This window comes from Peromyscus californicus, unplaced genomic scaffold (assembly GCF_007827085.1).
Source record: "Peromyscus californicus insignis strain IS unplaced genomic scaffold, ASM782708v3 Scaffold_7__1_contigs__length_154581171, whole genome shotgun sequence".
NCBI classification, from domain to species: domain Eukaryota; kingdom Metazoa; phylum Chordata; class Mammalia; order Rodentia; family Cricetidae; genus Peromyscus; species Peromyscus californicus.
Genome location: NW_026294595.1, coordinates 8,822,384 through 8,842,835, shown reverse-complemented (window position 1 = coordinate 8,842,835; position 20,452 = coordinate 8,822,384). Strand labels below are relative to the sequence as shown.

Here is a 20,452-nt window from a genome sequence, read left to right as displayed (position 1 = left end):
AGGCCCTCTTCTCTCCCTCAGCGGCGCATCCGTGGGCGCCTCGGCCCTGTGCAGCATCCGTGGGCGCCTCGGCCACGTGCAGCAACCGGACCTCCTCCTGGCCGGACTATACCGGCCTCAGCTGGGGACAGAGGCCGTTTTGTCCCCGCTCTGGGGCAGGGATGGAGGCTCCGTCCTCGGTGGCCGCCTGCTCCCGCTTTGCTGGAGGAGAGATGAGAGCAGGGCTGCAGGCAGCGGCTCGCAGAACAAACAGAATTTTTTTTTGCAACTAGAGGGGGAAGCACAGAGCTAAAAATAAAACGAAAAGATCAGTATCTGTCAGTCTGACAGCTGATTGGCTGCTCGGAGATGCATATAATTACCAGCAACTGGCGCTGGGTAGGCAAAGCCCGGAGAAACTGCTGAGATGAGGTTAGGATTTAACCTTTAAATTCTGGAGCCACCGGAAAGCTAGGGGAGACGACGGGCGTCGGTGCTAATGAGGCTGGGGGGCGGGGGCCGGGGGCACCGAGTCGGGGTCAGGTCCCCGGGCTCGCCCGAAGGCCCGGGGAACCCTCAGCCCGCGCCTCCGCCATCAGACTGGGAGTGCCTCTGATTGGGTGACTCGGGGGCGGTGGGCCTTCTCCCCGCCCAGCTGGGGGTGGTGTCTTCCGGGAAGTTGGGGGGTCGCACCTGGGAGGGAGGGGGAACTACCCGGGGCTCTGGGGGTCCCAGGCCTCTCCCCAACTGACCCTGTCCCCACCCACATTCCTCTCTCTCTCTGCCTGGTACTGGTAGGGTTTGGTTTGGTTTTGTGTTTTGTTTTCTCTGCCTCCTCCTTCAGCTCCTCCTCACCCCCACCTACACCCCAGTCCCTGGTCCATAGCCCCTTCTTCCCGACCTGGCCAAGGCACTCTCAGGCTGGTCCCAGGTTTCCCTAGAGATAGACCAGAGGGGTGTTGCAGTCCTCCCTGGGACTCAGTTTCTCCATATGTAAAATGGGGGTGGCGATGGTAAAACCCGCTCGTTGCCTCACAGGTGCCAGAGGATTTTGTGCCCAGTGGTTCTCTTTGACCATCCAGCCCAATCCAGGGACCAGAAGGTGCTGGTCTCCCCGTGTATGAGCTGGAAGTAAGGCCCTGCCCTGCTCCCAGGGTGACCTTGGGGACCCAGGGAGCTCCTGCACTTCTTGGGGTGGTGGGAGGAGTGCCCAGCAGCTCCTGCCTGGTACCTTCTCTCTCCTCTGCCCTTCCTCTGAGCATCTTCACTGGAAGCCCCTCAGCCACAACCATCCTCCGGGTTTCTGACTCAAAGTTAGACTGTGGGCCTGAGCAGGGCAGGAACCACAAAGCCAGCTGTTTGGCCCATACCCCTCAAAAGGAAACTTCAGATTCCCTGCTCTGTGGTCTAAGAGGCCAGGCAGAGGCAGAGGTCTCGGGCAGCCACAGACCTGAGGCAAGCAGTGGCCTCTGGATAGGCAACCATCTATCCTCAGCACGCTTAGGGCCACAGCTTCTCGGGCCACAGCTTCTCAGACAACACCTAGGAGATGCCACCCTTGGACTGGGAATGTGCAAAGTGCCTGGGATGAGGGAGGAAAGAGCAGCTCACTGTGGCCTGGCTGTGATTGCCCCACAAGGATCCCAGCGGTGCCCACAGCAGCCCCTAGAAAGTTACTACTGTTGGCATGCTACAGAGGAGGGAACTGAGGCATGGAGCTGAGCAAGGACGGTGAGTTCTGAGACTGGGCACCCCAGGCCTTGGCTCCCTTGGCGATCTCGACAGGCCCTGGCTGTGGTGAAGATGAAAGGCAGAGGGATAGAGAAGGTTCTGGAACAGCTGTCCTGAGACCGTCCAGGCCTAGCGAGAGCCAGGAGGTCTCGATGTAAACAGTTTCTCGGTGATTTCCAGTGTCATAAGTTGCGACACAGTCTTGTAACTGTGCCCCCCTCCGCCCCACAGCTTTTCATTTCTTGTCCTAGTGAGGACCTCAACAGTGGTGACAGTAGCAGCACCTGACTGGGCATCTGGGCACCCAGTCCCGGTCTCAGCTTTGGCTTGGAAAGTCACCCTGAGCTGTTGTGGCCGGCCCCAGGGACCACCCTCACCCCAGTGTTACTCACCACGGCTCCCTCTCAGCTCCAGCCCCAGCCCTGCTGGCCAGCAAAGTTTCCTTCAGATGAACAGACTAAGCAAGGGTCCAGGAGCTAGCCCAACTTGCCAGGAAGCAGCCTGGACTCGTCCATCTGGGGAATCCAGCTTCTGACAGCTGTGTGACAGAGCTGCTTGGGACCAGCCCTCCCATGTCCCTTTGACGGGTGCCCACCATACTCCCTCCCGTTCCCGAGCCTTCTCTCCTGAGCCCACCCAATGGTTTCCTTACTTCCCTGGAAATTGGATGGCAGTTGGCCAATGCATGTGTATGTGGTACATGTGTGCATGTTTGTGTGGGTGTTTGCACATGTGTTCCAGGGTGCATGTGCTACGTGTTTACACAGAGACTAGAGATGTCTAGCTTGCTTTTCAGACAAGGGCTCTCACTGAACCCAAAACTCTCTGATGAGCTCAGGGGACCTGCTTGACTGTCATCTCCTCCTGAGCACCAGAACTTCTGACAAATGCTGCTACTCCTGGCTTTTATGTGGGTGCCGGGGAGCCAAACTCGGTCCTCCATGGTTGAAGAGCAAACACTCTGAGCACTGAGCCATCTCCCAGCCCTGCCTTTTGTGTGACCCGGTTTAATTTCCGTCTTTGTCGCCGTGATTCCCATTTACAGAAACGTTGGCGGTGTGTGTGTGTGGCCTTGCTGTGTGATTACCGGCCAGGGTCACTCACACATACAAGCTGTTGCTGTGGCTTGTCTCTGAAGGGTCTCCGATTCTGGGGTGGGTGATAGCGGGAGACAGAACTGGAGGCCATGGAGCGACCTTGGAGCCTCACCTCACCTCTGGGAGTCCTGGCTTCCTGATTTCCGGCGTGGAGACAGGCTGATGAGAGTTCAGTGGGATTCACTCCTGAAGAGTGTCTCGCTGGCTGCCTGGTTTGTAAGGACTGTGCTGATATCACACAGTACCTGGGGACGGGGAAAGGGTCTGACTAAGGTGTTAGGCGTGTCATTGAAGAACCCAGGGCGCATGCGCAAACCAGGACAGCTATGCCATCACTGGCTGAGCAGCCTATGATGTAGGCCTCTTACATGTCATCCATCGCTGACCAAGACCCTCAATGTAGCGTGTAGCTGACCAACCATGGCCCTGCTGCCAGGGACCAGCCCACCTGGGCTGGCTTTTGCAGGTTGCCCTTCATGGCAAGTGTATGACCAGCAGGTAGGGCTGTCGGAGGTAGGCTGTTTGGATCTGGCTTCCGGGATTCTGGGCAGGGGCAGGACGGGGGCTTTGGCCGTGCTGGCCACTGTAGTCTTGCTTGGGAAGAATGGGTTAGAAAGACGTCAGTCTCGAAAGTAGTCTCGTTTACCTCCTACCAAGGTCCTTATCCTTAGGCTTTTCAAGAAGAGGTGGCGCGGTGCTGGTGTGGTGCTGGTGTGGTACTGGTGTGGTGCTAGTGTGGTGCTGGCGTGGTGCTGGCAGGGTGGTGGTGTGGTGCTGGTGTGGTGGTAGTGTGGTAGTGGTGATGATGTAATAGTGATGTGGTGGTGGGTGGTGATGGTGTGATGATGGTGGTGTGGTGTAGTGGTATGGTGGCGGTGGTGGTATGGTAGTGTTGTGATGATGGTGGTAAGGTGCTGCTGTAGTGGTGGTATGATGGTGGTGGTGGTGTGTGTTTTGAGACAGGGTTTCACCTTGTAGCCCAGGCTGGACTTGAACCCATCACCCCCACCTGTTGTCATCCCCAGTATCTAACAGACATGTGCCACTAAACCTGACTCAAAAAAGTCTTTTTCAGTGACCTTTCTGAACCACACCCAGTGTCTGAATACTTGCTTAATGCCCAGAGGTGTTCCTGGCCCAGAAAAGGTCAGACAGGGTGGCCCACATTGTGAGCATGTGTGGGTCTTCTCAGTTATTTCTCTGTTGTCGTGATAAAATACCCTGACAGAAGCCCCTAAGAAAGGGAGGGTTTTCTTTGCCCGACACACAGCATCTAAGAACATCAAGACAGCAGCAGCCGGCCACATCAGATCCAGTCAGGAAGCAGAGAGCCATGAATGTGTAGTGGACCTAGTTCCTTTTCTCCATTTCAGCCCAAGATCCCAACCAAGGAATGGAGCTACCCAGAGTGGGTGGGTCTTCCCACTCCATCCCCTGGAAGTAAGCCTGTCCCCTAGATTCTGTCAGGTTGACAATTCGTGCTAACCATCCCGGAAGCCAAAGCCCCTACCTGCCCAGTTTGGCCTCACAGTGTCCTGGGGAGTGTGGGGATGGAGGCGCCTGTCCCAGGCTGGAGGGGACTAGCACTGTCACACTAAAGGTCCCTGGTGTGAGGTGCTGGGGCTGCTGGGCCTTAAGTCCTGTCCTGGTTCATAGTAGAGCTGTGAGCTTGGCAGGGAAGGCAGCCCTGGAGTGTGGGTCCCAGCAGCTGGCACTAGGCAAAGTTTGGGGTACAAAGTAGGCATGCCTCTGCCCTAGAAGAGGTACTTCCTGGGAGCAGAGACTCACCAAGAAGGGGACCTCTGAAGACAGTGGGGTTGAGAGGGACAGAATACGGCACACAGTGAGATGTCACCAAGGTCTGCTCCTGGACCTGCTTGCCAGCACTCCCCTAGCTGGAGAGATGGCTCAGTGCCTGAGAGACTTCTTACTTTCAGGATTCTGACTCAGTTCCCAGCACCCACAGCAGGCCGCTCAACCACCTGTAACTGAGAGAGGATCTGACACTCTGTCTCCCGCAGGCACCTGCATGCACGTGGGGCACACACACTCACGTGACCTCACACATATGCACAAAAAATAAAAAACAAGTGTGGACAGGGTGTGGTGGCACATGCCTATAATCCCAACACTCAGGAGGCAGAGGCAGGCAGACCTCTGAGTTCAAGGCCAGCCTGGACTATATAGCAAGTTTCAGGACAGCCAGGGCCACATAGTGAGACCTTTTCAAAAAAAAAGTCCCTCTGGTGCACCAACATTCCTTAGGTCCTTTGTTACAGCAGATGGACTGTCTGTCATTTGTTCCCAAAGTGGATGTGTGTGTGTGTGTGTGTGTGTGTGTGTGTGTGTGTGTTGTTAGTGCATGTGTATACATGTGTGTGTGCACCTGTGTATACATACATAAGGAGGTTAAAGGTCAACACTGGGTATCTTCCTCAACCAGTCTTTACCTCCAGTGTGTGGTGTCTGTGTGTGTGTGTGTGTGTGTGTGTGTGTGTGTGTGTGTGTGTGTGTGTGTTTTGTGTTTAGCCCTGACACTGGCCTGGAACTCACAGAGATCCACCTGCTTCTGCCTCCAGACAACTGGGATTCAAGGCATGTTCCACATGCCCAGCCTCTACCCTACTTTGTGAGACAGGGCCTCTCACTGAACCTGGAGCCACCAACTGGCCAGACTGACTGGCCAGGCAACTCTAGGTATCCTCCTGCCTCAGCCTTCCCAGAGCTGAGATCATAGATGTATACACTGCCATGCCTGGATTTTGTTTGTTTGTTTTGTTTTTTGAGACGGGGTTTCTCTGTGTAGCCCTGGCTGTCCTGGAACTCACTCTGTAGCCCAGGCTGGCCTTGAACTCACAGAGATCCTCCTGCCTCTGCCTCCCGAGTACTGGGATTAAAGGCGTGCGCCACCACTGCCCGGCTCGGATTTTTTTTTTTTTTTTAAGTGTGGTTCCAAGGGATTCCACTCAATTCTTCTTCATGCTTATCTGACAAGCACTTGACTGAACCTCTCACCAGCCAGTAATCTTTTAGAATTACATTTCCTCATTTATTTACATGTGTAGTATGTGTATGGGCAGGCCCATGTCACAGCAAGCATGTGGAGATCATGGAACAACTTGCTGGAGTCAGTTCTCTCCTTCCACCATGTGGGTTCCAGGGATTGAACTCGGGTCCTCAGGCTTGGCAGCAAGGTCCTTTACCCACTGAGTCACCTTGCCTGCCCCTGAGAATCATTTTTTTTTTTTAATGTGCATTGATGTTTTGCAATGGGTGCTGGGTTGGGTCCCCTGGAACTGGAGTTACAGACAGTTATGAGAGCTGCCTGTGGGTACTGAGAATTGAACCCAGGTCCTCTGGAAGAGCAGCCAGTACTCTTAACCACTGAGCCATCTCTCCAGCCCTGAGAATCATTTTAAAGAAGCTATTGTGCCCTTCTTCGTAGTGGCTTCCAGAGTGCTCAGAGGTGACTTTCTGTTTGGGATGGAGAAGACATACCCTCAGGATCGTGGACTCTGGGGACCTCGGTCCCAGGTGGAGGAGAGGGCAGTTGCCAGTCAGTGGCAGATACTCCAAGTCCATCATCCCTCTGAGTCCACTATGGCCTCTGAACTTTCCTGGCAGGTGCATCCAAGGCTTGGAACCCCCTGTGTTGTGAGGTGAGGTCGGGGAGGGAGGGTTGGTCTCCTCTCTAACCAGTGTGATGCTTCCTGGCTGTCTGACCCCCATCTTGTGCCATGTGTGCCTAAGCTGGGCCTGCTAGCCTCCCCTGCCAAGCTGCAGATGGGTCCCCCACACCCTCCCCAAAGATCGCCAGGGTAGAGAATACAGGAAAGGGCCTGCCTGCAGATCTCTCCATTCCTGTACCTCCCAGTGAGCTGAGGCCAACATCCCTCCTCCAACTTCTTGGCTACCCCCATGGTTGGTGGGGTGAGGTAGGGGTGGGGAAACCCTGACTCTCACCCCGCCCTGCACCCCACATCTGGTGTGCTGGACAAGTGCTTTGCCTCCGAACCAGCTCCTCTGAGAAGCTGGAAAGGCTGCTGTGAGCTGCCTGGGGAGTTCAGAGGCAGTGGCCTCCCTCACACTCTCGTGAGTGCGCATTCTTGGCTGGTCCCTCTCTTCATTGCTGAGAGTCTATCCAGCTGTGGTTGCCCCCAGCAGACCCAAACAAGCTGGCTGGCTGAGTAGGATCGCCCTCCTTTGGGGTGAGTCAAGAGCTGAGTTGGGGTGTTTGGCACCCTCAGCTTAGCTCCCCCTAGGAAAGGCACAGTTGCTACCAATTGTAAAAAACACCCCCAATGCCGGGCGGTGGTGGCGCACGCCTTTAATCCCAGCACTCGGGAGGCAGAGCCAGGCGGATCTCTGTGAGTTCGAGGCCAGCCTGGGCTACCAAGTGAGTTCCAGGAAAGGCGCAAAGCTACACAGAGAAACCCTGTCTCGAAAAACCAAAAAAAAAAAAAAAAAAAAAAAAAAACACCCCCAAACACAGCCAGCCCCCAGGGAAGGTGCAGCCACCACAGGGACTGAGAGGTTCAGACCAGCGCAGGGCTCTGAAGCCACTGAAGATCCCAATCACCCTAGTGTAGGTACCCACTAGAATAAGCCACCGGCTGGATGGAGGCACAGTTCCTTGACAGTCCCTGTGGCTTGCCCTGCCACCCATCTAGGAAGTCTTCCCTCAGCAGGGTGCAGAAAGACCCTGCAGGGTCCTTCTGAATGCTACTTGCTGCTGTGTGACTCTGATAGATGACTCTCCCTCTCTGAGTCCCATTATCTCTTTCCTGGGTTCTAGGTGCCCTGTAAAAGGGCTGACACACTAACTCTTCCTTCCTCTTCCTGCTCCTCTTCTTCCTGCTCCTCTTCCTCCTCTTCCTGCTCCTCCTCCTCCTGCTCCTCTTCCTCCTCTCTCCTTCTCTCCCCCTCCTCCTCCTTCTCTGCAGCCCAGCCTCTGGCTCACAGAGTAGCTGAGACTGACCTTGAGCTCCTGATCCTCCTGCCTCCACCTCCCGAGTGCTGAGAGTCCCCACGCCCAGGTAGGGCAGCAGGTCTTTACTGCCGTCAGTACTGTCACCGTCCCTTTAATTTGGGTTTCTGCCCTTCCCACCCTGTCTTACCATGATCCTCCTATGGCTTTCCATGATGAAGGAAGGAGGCAGAGAAAAAGCAGAGGCATGGGGTGGGCTCTCAGGAAGTTCAGCGGGGTGCCCCTGTGCGAAGCTAAGCCAGGACAGAGAACCTGGAAGGGGAGGGGGAGTTCAGTGCATCAGGATGAGGTGCATCTCAAGCCAGCCTTTCCAGGGCTCATTCCAGCTCTCCCTGACCTTGTTATGTGCCTCAGATCAGCTGGGGATCTTGTCCAGATTCTGCAGCAACTGGCCTGCATAGGGTCGTAGGGTTGGTGGGAAACTCCAGAGGGAAAAGGCTGGGCTGCTTGTACTCACTTGTGTTGAGCAGTGAGGGTTCAATACTTGTGGTCTCCTTCCCTCTCCCTGCTGCTGCCCCAAGCCCTCAGGGGACTGTGGCCAACCTTTGGGGTCTGCAAGGGAAGGCCCTGGGGTTAAAGAACCCAGGGTGCCATGTTAGGAAGGACAGAGCAGCTCCAGGGGAGAATTATGCCTGTAACAGAAAAGAAAGCGCTCAGCCTTCTAGTGTGCAGAGAGAGCTCCATTCCCACCCCCACAAGGCCCCAGGGACCTGAAAGAATGTGGTTTCCTGAGTGCTGCCTTGCCTCCCTGAAGGGGGTGGATTCAGCCTGAAAAAGTTGCGTGTGAAATGAATTTTTCTATATCCAACGCCATTTTCCAGTGGGTCGTGTTTTAAGACCATGGTTGTATTCCCTCAGAAAAATGTCCCTGTGTGTTTTAGAAGCAGCTAGCTCACACAGGGATGAAGATCCCCGTCAAGGGAGCATGGTGGGGTTCCAGGACAAACCCTTCTCCGCAAGGGTGCACAGAGTCAAGACAAGACCTCAGTTTGGTCCTGTGTCCCAAAGGATTCTGATGGCAGGATCCCAGAGCTTCTGAGAAATGCAGGATTAGGAGAACAGCTCCCCCAGCCAGAAGGGCCTGCTCAAACAAGCCAGAATCCTGGAACTCTTGACCAGGAAGCATGCCATGGTCTGCCTGCTTTCACTAAGAGTAGTTTTCAAGGCATGTCCTGGGGGTCAGGATGCCTGGGAATGCATTTTGGGAGGCCTGTGGATGACAGCTCTGTTTCTGTACTAGTCACCACCCATTCCATAACCAATGACCCCATACCTAAGCACTTTTTATTTCAGTTTCAGAAGATCAGGAATTCAGCTGCAGCCTCACTGGCTGTCCCCAGCCTGAGGACACTGTGGCTGCAGCTGTCTGAAGGGTATGTGCTTCCTACAGACTTGTCTCGTGAACCACGGGGCTGCTTGAGTTTCCTTCCAAGATGGCAGCTGGCTTCCACCAGATTGGGCAATGTAAAAGAGTCTTTATGACCATGCCTTGGACAGCACGTTAGCCACCAGCCCTGTTCACTGTGGAAGGAGACAATACAGCCTGTAAATGCCTGAAGGCAGGAATCATTTGGAGACCATCTTGGAGGTTGGTGACCATGGCAACCATCACGTCAACACAAAGAGAGGTATCTTTCCTGGAGCACATTGTTGGTTTCCTACCATTTAGTGGACATGACGGCTTGGGTATTAACCAGGGATGTGAAGGAAATGGAAGAAACGGGAACTTATCAGCCACACTGAGCTCCGGGGACGACAGCTGTACTCGGTCAGGTCATGAGTGCCATGACACCAGGCAACCCTCACCCCGGGCAGCCTGTTCCACCCACGTTCCCAGGTTAGACCATTCCTTTGTAAGCTGTGCATGAGGTGAGATTGTGTGTGTGTGTGTGTGTGTGTGTGTGTGTGTGTGTGTGTGTGTTCACAGCTATAGTCAAAATAGCATCGTGGGAGAGAGGACTGGAGCAGAAGGAACTTAGGATGGACCCAAGCCAGTGATAAACAAATAATACAGATGAGATAAAGTATTCATTGATTGTGCTGGGCAGTGGTGGTGCATGCCTTTAATCTCAGCACTAGGGAGGCAGATCTTTGAATTCAAGGCCAGCCTGGCCTACACAGGGAGTTCCAGGACAGCCAGGGCTCCACTGAGAAACCCTGTCTCAGACAAAACAAAACAAGATGTGGCAAGATTGAATGTAGAAGCAGGGTGAGGGGTTGGGGTACCTACTGTCAAGTCACAGTCTGCTTGCTGTGACAAACGGCCACGCAGGCAGGGGCAGGGCAGGGCCCTGGCTGGGAGGCCAAGTGGTAAATGAGAGTGTCTCTGGGTGTCCCCCACAGCAGAGTCTAAGCCTCACTGATCCTTAGCTGTTATCTCAGGCTAGTGACTTCATGGTCCTCAGTTTCCCATTTATAAAATGGGTGATACTGAGGTCACCCCTCCCCACATTGCGATTCATATTCAGAGTCAGGGTCTGGACCCAGCCTGAGGACTCCAGATTGCTTCGCCAGGACAGCCAGACACTGATTCCATGACACTCCAAGTTCAAGGAGTCCATATAGAAGTGTCCTGTTGACTTCAGTCCATGGGCCTTCTAAAGGAGTCCATGAATTCATCCCCGCCTTGTGCTGGGGAGGTGTTCGGGCCCAGGTTCCGCCAGCTCCTGCCTGCCAGTAAGGGTGCAGTATGATTCTCCACTGGGGAAACATCCTGGGCGTTTCCCCCAGAAGACTCCACACACAGACTTCATATTGGCCCAGGTTTGTTATCCCAACACACAGACTACTAGCTACAGACACTGGGTCCTGTAGCCTGGACTGGGCTGCAAGGGTATTCGGAAGCAGGAGAAGGACCTGGAGGGAAGGACCAAAGGCACTTGCTTTGTGTCAGGCCTATTTGGGAGCTGTGTGACTCTGGGCAAGTGTCTCAGTCTCGCTGGGCCTTAGTTTCCACACACACAGAACCACAGACTGAATTTGCCTTTTGGTTCTCCATCTGTCCTGGGAAGTTTGGGGTAGCCAGGGGAACCCAGAGACCTTATGGGTGTGCATAAAGTGGGGCCAAAGACCTCTTCCTCCCATCCCATCAGAAAAGCTATCTGTGGTATACTGATATATTGAGTTCTATTACTTCATCAAAAAGAAGGCTGTAAAGGCTGGGAGTGTGTGTGGCTCAGCTGGGAGCAGGCCAAGCATGGACAGAGCCCTGAGTTCGATTCTCCAGTACTGCATAAACCAGATGTGGTGGCACACATCTGTCATCCCGGTTCTGGGGGGCAGGGGTGGAGGCAGGAGGATCCAGTTATTTAGTGAGTTGAATTGGGGTGATGGGGGGTTCTCTGTAGTAAACACATTGCAATCTAGAGCTTTCCAACAGACTTTCCTCTCTAGCTGTTTGCTTCATGCCTTAGGAAGTGAAGAGGACACACACACACACACACACACACACACACACACACACACACACAAAACTGCATGAGTTAGATGTCCTTTCCAAGTGGCTCCTGGTTTTCTGGGCCTTGAATCTGCTTCTCTAACAAGACCTGAGGTCCAGGACAGGTGAGAAGCCAGGGACTAATTGGGACTGGGTGGGGGAGGGATAGGTAGGGGGAGGCGGGGGTGGGAGGGTGGTCCACTTCCTGTGGCTACCAACACTGAGGCTGGCTGGCAGTCAGTCTGCAGCTGGGTGAGCTGGTGAGCTGCGCTGGTTACGGAAGAGTCTGTCTGTGCCAGGATGCCATGTGGAGTGTGTCCTGTTGGTGGCACTTGGGTGTGTTCAGGTGTGCTGGACTTCAGTGTGTTGATTTGTAAATGAATCCCCGTCCTCTAGGTTGCTGTTCTGTGTGTATTTATGCATATTTGTGGAAGCCAGAGGCCAGCCTGATCCTCAGGCCCTGTCTACCTCCTCTGAGATGGGATCTCTCCCTGGGACCTGAAGATCACTAATTAGGCTAGACATCTGGCCAGGGATCCTCCTGCCTCTCCCCCAGTCCAGTACTAGAATTACAGTCGAATGCTTCCTTCCAGGCCTGGGTTTCTGATGTGAGTGTTAGAGACCCGATCTAATTCAGGTCCTCACAGTGTGGCAAAGGCTTTTCGGGCTAAGCCTCTCCTCGGCCCTGAGTTATTCTTTACTGGAAAAACATGACCATGTTGTACCCTGATCAGTCCTTTGCCTTCACTTCAGAAGGTGCAGGGTGGGGGTCGTGTGTGTGTGTGTGTGTGTGTGTGTGTGTGTGTGTGTGTGTGTGTGGGGTATGCTCTCCACCTGCGGGATCCCCACAGAAACTGTCAATATTATTCTGCTCTAAGCTCCCTAAACTTATCCTTCCAGAGACCAGGAAGCCCTCAGCACCTTGTGGGAGCCACTTCCACTGGATTCAGGCTGAACACTCTATAATTGGGAAAGTGTGGTGGGTCTCCGTAGTACCTCCACCCCACACCCCAGGGCCTTGGCCTGGTCCGGGGCGAGCTCTGGCAACTTCGGAGTGAGTTCTGATAGATTGACGACTTGTTGATCCAGGTCAATCGCCTGACCGGGTCACCAGAGCCTGGGAAGGACTCTGGCAGCCAAGACTTCCCTCCCCGGGGTCGTGGGCTCCGGCGGCTGGGAGCGAAGGGGTTAAGCGTTTCTGGCGGCCGCCTGCTGTCTGCGGTAGTTCCCCCCTTCCCAGGCTGCTGCTGCAGGGGTTGGTCGGCAAGGAATGTTTGTTATGCGGGGCCCGGAGGGAGGGAGGACGGGGGAGGGGGGCAGTAGAGTGGGGGGCTGCAGGCCCTACGGCCAGGCTCCCCCAGGCTGAGCAATCGCCCCTGGGGTCCAGTAACTTCGACCCCCTCACCCATCCCCCCCACCAGCCCTCCTCATCGCCTCCACCTCTGGCTTTTTAGAGAGGTGGAGAAACTGAAGCTCCAGAGCTTGGGCTCCAGGGGAGGCGGAGAAGCAGGCCGGCCACCCAAGCCGAGTAGGCACATCCCAGCGTATATCTTGGGGGCCACAGCCGTGGGCGGGGCCTTGTTGGCTCCCTTGGCTCCAGGCTGCAGCCCACACAGGACTGCAGAGGTCACTGGCACCTGCCAGGATGCTCAGAGCCCCGACCGGATAATCTCACCCCAGCCCCAGGGTCTCTGGAGCAGGCGGGCTCGCCCTGGGCCAAGCCCCTCCGCGTGGCTCTGCAGGTGCTAAGGCCGGCCACCCTGCGTTCCCTCCTCCGGGAGAGTGAGGCCACTTGGGCTCACGTGGGAAGCTTCCTTTTCTCCTCCCCACCCTTCCACCTTGCTAGGTGCCAACCATTCACCCGCAGGCCAGTGAGCTCCAGGCCCATTCTTTCTCCTAGGTGAATGGCATTTCTGGTGGGGGAGAGTCGCCTCCTACACACGGGGGGAGGGACCGCCCCCTCCGCCACCCTGAAGCTCAGTGGCTTCGGCCCCTCCAGCCCACTCGAGTTTCCTCATCTGCACAGTGGACTCGGAGGGTTGGGGACTGGCATTGCTAGGCCACTTGCCTCTTCCGGGGAGTGGGGATCTGTCTGCTCAGGTGCCCCCTCCCTGCCGAAATGCTGCTGACGGGTCTTTTGGGTCACATGCCCTCTAGTGTGGAGCTGGAAGGTCCCGTGAGAGTCATAGCAGCCCACTGTGTAGCTCAGGAGGTGGGGAAGGGCGGCTTGACTGTGCAGATGAATATGAACACACATACGTAGCACGGAGGCCCCTCTAACAGCCCCTTTACCAGCAGTTTTTGCTTATTTCTTGAGGCAGAGTCTCACTCTATAGCCCAGGCTGGCCTAGAACTCACAGAGATCCTCCTGCCTCTGCCTCATTAGTGCTGAGATTGAAGGCGGACGCCGCCCGACTCCAGCTGAGTGCTCGTGTTCTACAGGCCTGGTCTTTAATCAAACATGCCACTGCAGAGGAGACGCATCACACCACTTGCTTAGAAAACAAAGGTTAGCTGGGCAGTGGTGTCACAGGCTTGCTTTTGTTTGTTTGTTTTCCAGACAGGGTTTCTCTGTGTACAGCCCTGGCTGGCCTCGAACACACAGAGAGGTGCAGGCTTTTAATCCCAGCACTGGCGAGGCAGAGGCCGGCAGATCTCTGATTTCTAGGCCAACCTGGACTACAGAGCGGGTTCTAGGGCAGCCGGGGCTACACAGAGAAACCCTCTCTCAGAAAAACAAACAAACAAAGAAAAAGCAACAACAATAAAAACAAGCAAAAAACAAAAAGAAAGAAGGAAAAAGGAAAACAAAGGTTGGTGACTCTCCTAAGGTCATGTAGCTTGAGAAGAGGAAAGCATCCAGAGACCCAGTGCCTGCGCAGGCTTGGGCTTGTGGCCCAGCACCCCAGACACAAAGATGGGGGAGCACTCCCAGCCCTCAATGATAGGGTTCAGAGGAAGAGCCTCTGCATATAGCGGGACGCACAGGATTCGCCTCACTGCCCCTGATTTTCCTGTGGCCGGGAAGGCCCAGGTGGACACAAGGACAGACCACTGAGTGGCATTTCCTCCCCACTCCCCTCCGGGACCGTGGGCTGCGTGCATCCCACCTTCTCTCTGGAGCAGGTTTCCTTTAAGAAACCCAAAGATTGATTTCCTGGCAGGCTGTGTGCGAGGAGCCGTCCAAATGGTTTGCATGTCTGCATTTTTTACTGCTCCGTTTAATATGTATGCAAATGCCGGCCCTGCACCGCCCGGCTGCAGTCACACGCGGAGCCCATTAAAGCGGCCTTCCCGGGTGCGCGCCTCATTCGAGGCGACGGGCTCGGCGACCCTGATAGATGGGGTGCTCGACGGAGACAAATGACGCCTTTGTCATTTCTTTCTCTCCTTTGGGGGGGGGGAGGTGGAGCCAGGGAGCCCACAGAGGAGATTTAAATATATGCAAAATTGTTTGCTGGGTCTGGGGCCCAGTGGAGACCAGAACCGCACTGGGAGGTGGAACTCCAGTTCCCCAGGGGAAGCCAGGCTGGAGGCTGCAGGATAATGTGAGCCTAGGTGAACAGATGCCTCCCAGCAAGGAAGATGCACCCCCTACTCCCCTCTACCCCCCCCACCCCCAGCTTCCAGGGCTCTGACTGTAGGGGGATAGCACCAGCTAGTTCATGCTAACCTGTGAGGTGAGCCTGGATCCCACCCATTGTGCAGATGAGGAAACTGAGGCCCAGAGGGAGCCCTTCACTAGAAAAGGGGTAGGAGAGCAAGTGAATGGGGAGTTGTGACTCTCTGTGTCATGTCTTCGACCACCCCCTGCCCAGGTATACATGGGTGTGTGAGCATGCACAGGGTGTGCATGTGTGTGGTATACATGTGACGATGTGTGTGCTTATGTGCCATTGTGTTGGGAGTTGCTGTGTGCCTATGTGCAGGTGGATATAGGGGGTTGTGATCCCCTGTGTCAGGGGTGGTGTGTGCATATGCAGGGTGTGTGTGTGTGTGTGTGTGTGTGTGTGTGTGTGTGTGTGTTATACGTGTGTGCTTTCGTGGTTCTGTATTTTCTTATTCTCTGTCTCTTGACTGTGGCTATCCTGACAGGTTGTGGGGGTGTTCTGTGTGCTTCTGTGCATGAGGAGAGCTTGGTTTGATCATGGCCATGCTACCCCTGGTATGTGCCTGGGTGTTAGTATACACACATGGTCAAGTTGTGTGCATGTGGATGTGACAGCAGCTGAGAATTTGTCTCCCTGTCCTAGGTGGCTCCTGCTTCCTCTGGTTCAGACTTGCTGAGGGAAAGCCTGAGCTACAGAGATGGGGATGAGAGCTGAGCCAAAGCCGTGGCTCACAAGGAGGTTGAGACCCTGTGACCCACAGGCCTCACAGAGGAAGACTTGTGTTGAGGGGCTGGGGAATTCTGTGCTGGAAGCCTCTCGCAGCCACTCAGGTACTCCTGTGCCTGCCTTTCAGCCACAGCTAGCTGGAGCATCCCCTGGGTGACCTGGACCCCCAGGGCCCTGCCCAGGCTTGGGGAGGACTCTTGACTTACCTGCGGGTTCTGTGGGTGTCATCCTTCGCCCCAGACCCACAAAATCACAAATCCCATCCAGTGTTTGGGCCCACAGTTCCTGCGGCTGCGGCTAGTCCTTGCAAGCCTGTGGCTCACCACATAATTTCACCAAGAGCCATCGTGAGTGGGTATAGACATGGCCTTGCTCTCAAGTTCAAGATCAGCCTTAGCTGTGTAGAAAGAGTTCAAGACTAGCCTGGACCACACCAGACCTGTCTCAAAACAAACAAAAACAAGCCGCGAGGTCAGCAAGATGTCTCAGAGGACAAAAGCATTTGCCTAGCAAACCTGACAACCGAGTTTGATCCCTGGAACCTACGAAAAGGTGGAAGGACAGAAATAAATTCACAAAGTTGTCCTCTGACCTCCACACACACACGGTGGCAAGTGTTCATATACCCACTACACACACAAACACAAAACCACTACATTTTAAAAAGTTAAACCAGCCAGGAGGTACCACTTCCCACGTGTCAGGACAGCCACAGTCAAGAGAAAGAGAATAACAAGTGTTGGCGAGGATGTGAAGAGGGTGCTTTGAAACAGTCACTATGGAAACAAGATGAAGCACTGACCCGATGGTGCAGTTACTATGGAAACGGGATACTGGTTCCCCCAAAAGAAATAAAAGAAAAGAACTACTGTATGCTTGATCCACTTCTGGATGTCTGCCTCCAAAAGCTGAAACAGGGTCTCAAAGGACACTTGCACACTCATTATCACAGTCCCATCACTCACAGTAACCAAAGATGAGTGACATGGTGCCCTCCATTGCATGAACAAATGCCATGCTCGTGCTGGCATAGTATTCATTTATGAAAAGAAAGCCTGGTGCACGGTATATAGTGGAATCCCGACTCTGCCCAGTGAAAGCACCAGACAGCAGAAGACAAATTCCGAAGCTGGGCATGGTGGTGCATGCCCGCCATCCCAGCACTCTGGTGGTGGAGGCAAGATCATTGCTGCAAGTTTGAGGCTAGCCTGGTCTACACAGGAGCTCCAGTTCAGTCAGTGCTACATGGGGAGATCATCTCAAAAAACTAGATGGAGGCCACCAGGGGCTGGGGACAGTTTCCATGTTTCAGGAGTCCTGTGGATGGGCTGTTCAGAGGTTTCTTGTGAGGCAAAGGCTCACTTTACCTGTAGGAAAGGAGATTGTGGGTGGAATTCCAAGTAAGGGACCTCCCCTCACTGTGCCTTAGTTTCCTTGGGAGGTGGTGGAGACAATGATGGATCCTTCCTTCTAGGGCCACTGTGAAAGTCCGTGACACCTTGTGATGTCCAACAGCACTGGTGGGGTCCCCAGGCCTGGGCACTGGAGCCCTGACCGGGCTGCCTCCCAGGCGTGAGAACAGAAGCCTCTAAGTGTTTTAGGTGGATGAGGCCAGAGTTCCAGGGAGCAGGTGAGCCCTCCATCCAGGAAACTTTCAAACTGGACGCTGAAGAGAAGAAACAGGCCGGCAGCACCCCCTCAGGAGGCAAGGATCCGGTTACCCTAGTCCTCAGGCTCAGGTGCCAAGCTGAGGTTGAGGGGCCCAAATGCTTCTGCGTCTGTGTGACCTTTGGGCCCCAGCTTCCCCAGGCCTGAGCCCCCTTTCTAGAGCTTTCTTTCTGCAGTTGTCTGAAACCCACATTACCTACCCGGAAACTCCACAGCTGCTCGGGTTGAGTCACCACCCTTAAGTTCTCCCCCACCTGACATGTTCTCTTCAGAACACCTTCCCATGGTCTTAACTTATTGACCAAAATCATCAATCTTTCTTTCTTTCTGTGGGGAGGGAGTCATCGTACTGATTGATTCTGAGGAAACCACACACCTGACCATAAAATCATCAGTCCGACCAGCAACACAGAAAAGAACAGGCAAGAAAGTACACACAAACACACAGACAAACATGCAGACACACACAAACAGATGTAGACAAACACACAGACAAACACATAAACACACACAGAGACAAGCACACAGAGACAGACCTACAGAGAAACCGACAGATGTGCACATATATACATTATACATACATACTCACACAACACACACACATACACATGTGTAGATATGCAAACATGCACATATACATACTCATACACACACAGAAACATGCACACACACATGCACATATACACATGTACACAGAGAGACATGCACAGAGGTGTGATACACACACACTTACACACAGGCACATGCTCGCAAGCACATGAACACCCTGTCCTCCCAGAGAAGTCTCTGGCAAAGGTTTCCAGAACCCTCCTGTAGATTCGGAGTCCCAAGGCCCCCAAAGTAGAGGAAGATGGGCTGAGTCCACTTCCTGCTGGGGGTGGGGCAAGCAAGTATCCCTTACAGGTCTTCCTCTCTCCTGCCATGCACAGCCCCTCCCCTTTACCCTGGTGGGGGGCTGGGGGAGATCACCGCTGCAGCCCCCCCCCCCCCCCCCCCCCCCCGTCCTGCTGAGCTCCAGAGGCAGCGCTGGTGATGGTTTCCTGGCTGAAAAGAATTTAGAATTTTCCATCTCTGTCACCAGGTTTCCCTCTTCCTCTCAGACACCTGAGTTTGTGGCAGAGGGCACAGTGGCCTGCTCATCCTCTCTTGGCCACACGACTTCCTCAGGCAGAGGAGGGGCTCTAATGCAGGCCCAGGAGCATAGTCTGGGTCTCCACTCATCCCACCTCACCGGCTTCCTGCAGGAACCTGGTTCAGAGAGGTAGATTAGCATCCAAGCTGACAAAGGTGTGAGGAAGACCTGTGTGGGGTGGGGGCTCAGGGGGACTCCTGCAGCCCTGCTTTGACGCTTTGGAGAGGAGCCATCAAGGAGCTGCAGACTGGTCACTGGTATTTTCTTTGATGGTATCTTCTTTGATGCCCAAAGAAACCCTTAGGGGTGGGGACTGTGGCTCAGTTGGGAGAGTGCTTGCCTAGCATGCACACAGCCCTGGGATTGATCCTCAGCACCACATAACCCAGACTTGGTGGCGCACACCTATAATCCCAGCACTTGGAGGTGGAGGCAGGCTGGTCGGAAGTTCAAGGTCATCCTTAGCTACATAGTGAGTTTGAGGCCACCCTTGGCTACATTAGACCCTGTCAAAAAAAAAAAAAAAAAAAAAAACAGAACAAGCCTGGGTGGCATTGACAGGAAGAGCTGGAAGAGGTGGGGAGTTGGGGGAGACTGTAGCCACAGCTCAGCCTGTAGAGTGCCGGTCCTGCAAACATGAGGTTCAAGTCTGGATCCCCGGAAGCCTGTGAAAGCCGGAAAGCTTCAGTGGCACACAGCACGGAGCAGTTGGAGACAGGACACTGGGCTTGCCCAGACCACCATTGAGCTCCATAGTCAATGAGAGATGCTGCCTCAAAAAATACAGTGGAGAGTGATTAAAAAGGACAGGCAATCCTGACCTGCCTTTACACATGGGCAGACAAACATGCACATGGATTCCCATGGGAAGGTGAGGCTCGATTGTCAACTTGACCATATATGAATTAACCAAACCCCAAATGGCTGGGTACATCTATGAGGGATTTTTTTCCCCCCCTTAATTAAACCATTTGAACTGGAAAAGTCCATTTTTAATCTGGATCTTTTGTCTCTTTTTTTTTTGGTTTTTTCGAGACAGGGTTTCTCTGTGTAGCTTTGTGCCTTTCCTGGGACTCACTTGGTAGTCCAGGCTGGCCTCGAACTCACAGAGACCCGCCTGGCTCTGCCTCCCGAGTGCTGGGATTAAAGGCGTGCACCACCACCGCCCGGCTAATCTGGATCTTTTAAAGTGGGAAGTCCCACTTTTCATCTGGGCCACCCCTTCTGCTGGCAGCCTATAGAAAGGACATGGAGGAAGGAAGCTTGCTCTCTTTGCCTGCTTCCTCTCACTGACAAGTCTATTCCTTCACGGGCACTAGAGCCCACTTTTTTGGGATTTCAGCATACACTGAAGACCAGCTGAGACATCCTTGTGGACTGAACTGGGTTCTTGGACCTTCTTTTGGTAGATAGCCATTGTCGGATTAACGGGACCACAGTCTGTAAGCCATTCTAATAAATTCCTTATCTATCTATCTATCTTGATATTGATATTCAAAGGACACAAATGTGTGTATATTTTAGTTCTGTTCCTCTAGAGCGGTGGTTCTCAACCTATGGGTCTCGGAGACCCCTTTGACAAACTTCCATCTCCAAAAATATTCACATTACTATTCATATCAGTAGCAAAATTACAGTTATGAAGTCGCAATGAAGATTATTTTATGGTTGGGGTCACCACAGCAGGAGGACCTGTATTAAAGGGTCACAGCATTAGGAAGGTTGAGAACCACTGTTCTAGAGAACTCTGACCAATACACCCCACATACATGCACACCCAGGAACACATGTCAAATAGTACATCCAAATAAATAAATAAAACCCAAACCAAGCCAAGAGAGAAGGCAAGAGCCCACCACACAGTGGGCCTGGGCAGGCACTATCTCCTGTGAGCCCTGGGTTCAAATCCTCAATATGCAGCAGTCTCCAGGGTCAGAGCAGCTGTGTGGGGGAGGACACAGCAAGGGAGATGCCGAGCCCGCTCCTGGCCCAGGCCAGCTACAGGGCAGCTGTGCGGGCCTTCCGAGCTGGAGAAGAAGGCAGAAGGAACCCTGGCACTGTCACAGCTGGAGGGGGAAAGGCCAA

The 20,452-nt window shown here is 54.1% G+C and overlaps 1 long non-coding RNA gene across 3 annotated transcripts; it reads left to right on the top strand.

The window, feature by feature from the left end:
* Positions 1-329: 329 nt before the first annotated feature.
* On the top strand, positions 330-16,447 carry LOC128100752 (uncharacterized). 3 transcript variants are annotated; one of them, XR_008214908.1, is made up of 4 exons: positions 330-411; positions 6,253-6,466; positions 9,088-9,631; positions 15,484-16,447. It is a non-coding gene; the product is annotated as an uncharacterized LOC128100752 (long non-coding RNA). The 3 variants fall into 3 exon arrangements; XR_008214907.1 differs by lacking the exon at positions 330-411 and having other exon boundaries at positions 1,117-6,466; XR_008214906.1 differs by lacking the exons at positions 330-411; positions 6,253-6,466 and having other exon boundaries at positions 7,285-9,631.
* The last annotated feature ends 4,005 nt before the right edge of the window (positions 16,448-20,452 follow it).